Source organism: Capsicum annuum, chromosome 6 (assembly GCF_002878395.1).
Source record: "Capsicum annuum cultivar UCD-10X-F1 chromosome 6, UCD10Xv1.1, whole genome shotgun sequence".
NCBI classification, from domain to species: domain Eukaryota; kingdom Viridiplantae; phylum Streptophyta; class Magnoliopsida; order Solanales; family Solanaceae; genus Capsicum; species Capsicum annuum.
The window spans coordinates 204,211,912-204,218,339 of record NC_061116.1 but is presented as its reverse complement, the minus strand read 5'-3'; the positions used below and the strand labels follow the sequence as shown (position 1 = coordinate 204,218,339).

The 6,428-nt window shown below is 36.9% G+C and overlaps 1 long non-coding RNA gene across 1 annotated transcript; it reads left to right on the top strand.

The window, feature by feature from the left end:
- Positions 1-582: 582 nt before the first annotated feature.
- On the top strand, positions 583-6,106 carry LOC107876141. Its single transcript, XR_007056737.1, has 2 exons — positions 583-2,182; positions 5,710-6,106. It is a non-coding gene; the product is annotated as an uncharacterized LOC107876141 (long non-coding RNA).
- The last annotated feature ends 322 nt before the right edge of the window (positions 6,107-6,428 follow it).

Genomic DNA, 6,428 nt, shown 5'->3' with positions numbered 1-6,428 from the left:
TGAATCAGTTAAGAATGATGACAAACCGCAAGATGGAGAGCAAAAAGAAGCCGAAGTGCAAAATGAAGAGTATGGAGAAGATGTGTGGCCGGAAGAAGGAGATTGTGAAGTGCTTTTGTAAAAGAGGTGAGCCCGTGAATTTGTGGTCAAATTCCTCTCAAGATGGAGAGGATAATACAAGTATGATCATGATCATGACACTTTTGAGTATTTTTGAAGACTAGTCACTAAAGGGCTCTTTTGTCATTTCTCTATTATTTGTAATGTTGTATAAATAGAACCTTGTAGGATTTATTTTCTTAGTTTATGCTTGATATTGAAGACACTACTCTTGTGAGAGAGAGTTCTCAAAACTGAAATTAGGGCATAGCATAAGGGTGGATTCTCTTGTGTGTTGCAAAGTTTGAGACTTTGGTGCTTTGAGAGGTGGATGCCCCTCTTGTGTCATTGTAAGAGTTAGGTGTTTGTTGTATGAAGTGTTAAAGGTCCAAGAGTGAATATGCTCTTGGGTTGTTAAGACTACATCAACACTTTTCTAACTGTCTATCTTTGTTTCTTGTCCTAATCTTGTAGTTTGTGTTGTTGTTGTTCAAGCCGTTTGGTTATTATGGTTGTAACATTGTTGTTCTTTATTTTTATTGTCATAATATAGTTTGGTTTGTTGCTGGAAATTAGGTGTTAAACACCTCATTATATGGTGTTCTTGTTGTGTTTTTGAATTCGAGAGGGGTCACCAAAAGAGGTCCATAGTTCCTTGAACTAGTGGACTGTTTTGGTGTTTATTTTCTTGTGTTCTTGGGCTGTCTTGTATCACTTGTCAACAGTCCCTCCTTCCATTACGCATGAAAATACAAATTCCATCTACTAGTCAGAACACCTGTCCAGTCCCAGTTATATGCAAAATTCTTAAAATCTCTCTCCAGATCTTTTACCTTCTGCTGCATTAAAACAACTAGATTCAAATGATTGTTTCACCCACTCTGCACTCACTGCATTAAATACTCCAATTTCTCCACACTTAACCTACTCTAATTCTGAAGCATTAAATACTACTACTCTTCTTAATAATGGACAGAGTTCAATCACTTCCAGTGCACCAAAAAGTTTGGCTTCACCCTCTACCCCGTCCCTTCAGAAACCATAATGAGCAATCCTTCTCAAATTCCTCCGGAATCAATCAGTCACCCACTGCTCTATGCAACACAACCTGTTCACCCCTTGCATCAGCCCTCAACTTGGATAGAGAGAGTTATCCAGGTCCATGCAACATTATTTACCATGGATATCAACGGAGTAGAGACACTGGTCATTCTACAAAATCAAAACTTCTTAGCCCAGCTAATCTCGAAAGGGATGAAAAAAGCAATAGAATACTTTGTGAATCAAATAAGGCTCTCCAATGTAATGAACTCATTAGTGAAATCAACTACTCCTCAATTTATCCAAACCATGCAGTCATTTTGGAATCTCCAGCATCTCCTCAATCAGTTTCCGAACATGAACGAAATTGCTCAAACCCCATTTTTCACTCCACAGGAAGTAGTTAATGCCTACCCTCTCTTTTTTCCTTGGACGCCATTTTTTTTACAACAAGGACAATTTGTGAATCTAGAGACACCATCGGCTGCGGTTCCAGTTCGCGGAGAACACATAATCATATCATTCATGGAAATCTCAAACTTCTAAAATACGGCTCTTATGATCTTTCTCGAAGACGGGGAGAAGAAATATATCCACCTATGTCCAGTAACTCTTCTGAAGAGCTCATTCGACCTCAGGCCTGCTATCAACAGCGCCTTAGGAAGTATGCAGTAGTGATGACGTCAACTCTTCATTGTAGTCAGTTTTTGGCAGCCAAAAGCTCTCTATATTCTTTAAACTTTTTCTCTCCAATGAGTCAAGCTACATGTTTTATTGTCTGGAATATTAGGGGTGTGAACAATGACGACCTTACGAGAAATTTTAGGTATCTTATAAATTCTCACAATCCTTTCTTTGTTCCTCCTTTAGAGACTAAACTGAGTAACCATCTTAGCCTTATGTATGATTTCAATTTTGATGATTATTGGGAAGTCCCAACTTTAGGTCGATCGGGTGGGATTATTCTCTTCTCTGGCATTCCACCTTTGTTAGTGTTACCTGCAAACGCCAGACGCCCCAGGAATTACATGCTATGATCAAGGTACTCCCTACTAATCTTCCTTGGCATTTCTCTACTATTTATGCTAGTACAAATTATAATAATCGTAAAATATTATGGGAAAATCTTATTAATTTTGCTCACTCTATTACTGGCTCTTGGTTACTTGCGGGGGATTTTAATAAAATCCTCACTCAACATGATAAATGGGAGAGGGGAAGGGGGTAGATCGATAAATAATAATTGTTCCTCGGATTTTTGGCACTGTATAAACTCTTGTAATATTTTGGACTTAGGTTATAAGGGTTGTAAATATACTTCGTTTAATCATCGTCGAAGAAGTGCTACTCATAGTAATCTTATCCTAGAAAGACTTGATAGAGTTTTTGTTAATAATGAATGGCTTGTAAATTGGCCGAATGCTAGTGTTACTCATCTTCTCAAAACCACTCGGATCATAATCCTCTTCTTATCTCCCTTGCAAATAAATTTGTCCGGGAAGATACTAAACTTTTTAGATCTAAAAAATACTGAATGGATCCCTGATTTTAGTAATATTGTTGGGATTAGTTGGACTAGTTCTAATTTTCTCAAAGCTGCTTCCAACTTCCAGATTTCTATTACTGATTGGAGTAAACAAACTTCCGATAATTTTTTTCGTCAGAAAAAACGTATTCTTGCTTGCCTAGCTGGAATTCAAAAATCTTCCTCTTATTCTACTAGTTATTTCCTTCACACTCTGGAACATGACCTTAAGGCTGATTTTAACGCTATTCTTAAGTCTGAGGAAGATTGTTGGAAAATCCGCTCCCATATAAATTTGTTTAATAAAGGGGATGCGAATGCTAAGTTTTTCCACCTCTTTGTTATATGTATTTTAAGGATAATAATGATAATTGGATTACTGACTTTGCAGAAATTAAAGTTCATGCTTTCCATTTTTTCTCTACTAGTTTTACTATTAGCCATACATCCACTAACTTGTCCCACATTAAGAACTCTCCTCCTAGCTTTCATAAATTAGATCTATCTAATTTAGATAGTCTGCTTCAAGATTTTGAAATCTTTTACTTTAAACCGTTTAAGGCTCCAGGTCCTGATAGCCTGCATCCTCACTTTTTCCAGTCTCAATGGAATACTGTAGGAAAGTCTGTCAAAGACATGTGCCCCGGGATCTTCCGAAGCCAAACCCTCCCTCTGTCTTTGAATGATACCTACCTTTGTCTCATTTCTATTTTCCTTAATGCAAACCAATTAAAGAATTTTCAGTCCATATGTCTTTGCATTACTGCTTATAAAATAATTACCAAAACTATTGTAAATCGCCTCAAGCCTTTCTTAACTAAGCTTATTAGCTCGTACCAATCTAGTTTCCTTAAAGGTCGCAGAGCATGTGATAATGCTATTCTCGTGCAGGAACTTATAAATTCTATCAATAAATCTCGGAACAAAGTTGGAAGCTTCATTCTTAAGCTTGATATGGAAAAAGTTTTTGATCGGCTCAAGTGGTCTTTTTTCTATCATACTCTTTTATATTTTAAATTCCCTCCAAAAATTACCTCCCTCATTATGCATTGCATATCCAGTAGTAATATGGCTATCCTCGTTAATGGATCCCCTACAAACTACTTCTCTCCCTCTCGGGGTGTGCATCAGGGTGATCCCATATTCATTTTATGTATGGATATGTTATCCAACTATATTACTCACCAAGTGGATAATCTCTGTTGGGATCCAATTACAGTTAGTCAAATGGTCCTCCTATATCTCATCTCTTCTTTGTCGAAGATCTTACTCTCTCCTCCAAGGCTACCACCAAATCAATTCTTACCATCCATAATTGTATGTATTGCCTCAGTACCTTATCTGGCTAAAAAATAAATGCGGCAAAGTCTAAGGTTATTTTTTCCCCTGTTGCTCTAATAATGCAAAGTGCCTCATCAAGGGTCTGTTTGATATCTCCCTGTTCACAAATTTTGGTAAATACTTAGGTTTTCCTACTCGTAATCATAAGCCTGAGAATAATTCATTATTGATAATATGTGGGAAAAACTTGATTCCTGGAAATTCAATTATTTATCCCAAGCAGGAAGGCTTGTTCTCATCAAGTCCACCTTAGATGTAATTCCTGCTTATATAATGCAATATCAGAAACTCCCTAAGAAGATTTGTCATACTATTGATAAGATCCAACGTAATTTTCTTTGGAGGTCTACCAGTAAAAAACGCAAGCTTCATTACATAAATTGGGATAAAATCACCTCTCCTAAAGATAAAGGGGGGCTGGGTCTTCACAAAGCCGAGCTTAAAAAACAGGCTCTTATTTCAGGCTTATCTTGGAGAATGTTTACAAACTCTACAGCCCTTTGGGCAAAAGCTCTCCTCCTAAAATATAACCATCATCTTACCCGCCCCTCTACTTCCTTTAGCTGAAATAATATTCTCTTCAGCGGTTCTATTTGCACCCAAGCAACTGCTTGGGATCCTGCCTCGGGCCGATCAATTAATGTTTGGAATCATCGTTAGATTCCTACCTTTCCTTTTATACGTCAAATTCTTTATGGTCCTCTTAATTCCAGTGAAGAAAATTTATGTCTCAGTGATCTTTGGACTGGTAGTACTTGGGACTGGATGAAACTATCCTTCGAGATGCCTACAAATCTTATGATTAAAGCTAATCATATTAGGCTTAATTTGTCTATGGGTTTGTTGGACCAACCTTTTTGGGCTTACAATAAGAATGGTCTTTTCTCTACAAAGTCTGTCTACATTGCTCTTTCTAGTCTCTCAACTCACTCTTATGATTTTGGTTGGATCTGGAAACTCAACACGTTAGGAAAGATCAAACATTTTCTTTGGCTTTGCTCTCATGGTAGACTGCCTACTACATCATACTTATACTATATAGGACTTTCTCCGAACCCTAGCTGTCCAGTTTGTTGTTCACAGTCAGAAAGAGCAGCCCACATTTTTACTAGATGCTTCGTTGCTTAAAAATTCTAGTTGGATATGGGTCTAAATCTTTCTAGTTTGGATACGCCCACCATTCATTGGCTCAATGCTCTTAAATTTCTTTCTCCTCCCTTTCTTGATAGTTCCATCGATTGGTAAACTCTTCTCCCTATTGCTCTATGGCACATCTAGATAAATCGAAATAATAATAGTTTTTAAAAAAAAAAAAAAAAAGAATTTCCCATTGTTGCTACTGTTCGAACAAAAACTGATGAATACATACATTACTGCTACCTTTTTCCATAGCAACTACACAGGTTATATCCGGTGGTTCCTTCCAACAACTGGTGTTTTTAATCTCATATTGATGGGTGTTTCACTGTGAATACCAATCGTTGTGGTTTTGGTGGGGTTATCCGAGATTTCTCGGGTGCCTGGGTAATTGGTTTCTACAGAAAGAGCAGTAGTCATTGCCACACTTTGGTGAAATTGGAGGCGATGCTCAATGGTTTGGAATTAGTTGTTGCTTCACTTATTGTAGAAATTGATTCAGTGGAAGTTATACAGCTTATTCATCATCTATTACCTCCATATAATGATATCCTTCATAAATGTAGGTTAATGTTGAAGAGCGTAGGGAGTCCAGTGGTGCAACATAATTTTCGGGAAGCAAATATAGTAGCTGACTTTTTTGTCAAGAAAAGGGTCGCAGCAACTTCAGTCATCAGCTAACCACCACATTTTCAAATCTCTACCGGTGGAATTAGTTGAACAGATTCAAAAGAATATTAGCGGAATTCTACTCTCTTGGTTGATGTATAATAACCTCCTCTGTATAGGCAAACAGTCCGTGTCAACTTCTGTTAGAACTAGTGTTCTCTAATGCTAGGCATATTACTACTACTGTAACCTCTTCTAGTTTAAGCTCTACTACTGTTAGGACTTCCCCAGGAGTTTCTCTACCCTATGTACTAATGTCTAACTTACATATAGTAATATTTTTCTTGTTTTTAACCCAACAAAAAAAAAAAAAAAAGAAAAAAGTTAGCCCTAATAATTTCAATCTAAAAAAAAATGGTGTCTAATTAGAGACATTGGAGATGTAGAAAACACAATATTTTCCTAAGCATTATTATCTCCCCCATCGGCCAACGATTCCAACCGCGGATCATCTTACTCTTCCGCTATCAAAAGAACGAGCAGGTTCTATATGTCAAAATTTTAGACCATCCATATATCTTAATTTTAATGTATTTTAAGAAAAATAAAATTATCATAATGTCAATGTGAGCACTATCATATTTTATAAAAATAGTAAGAAAGAAGAAGAAGAAGA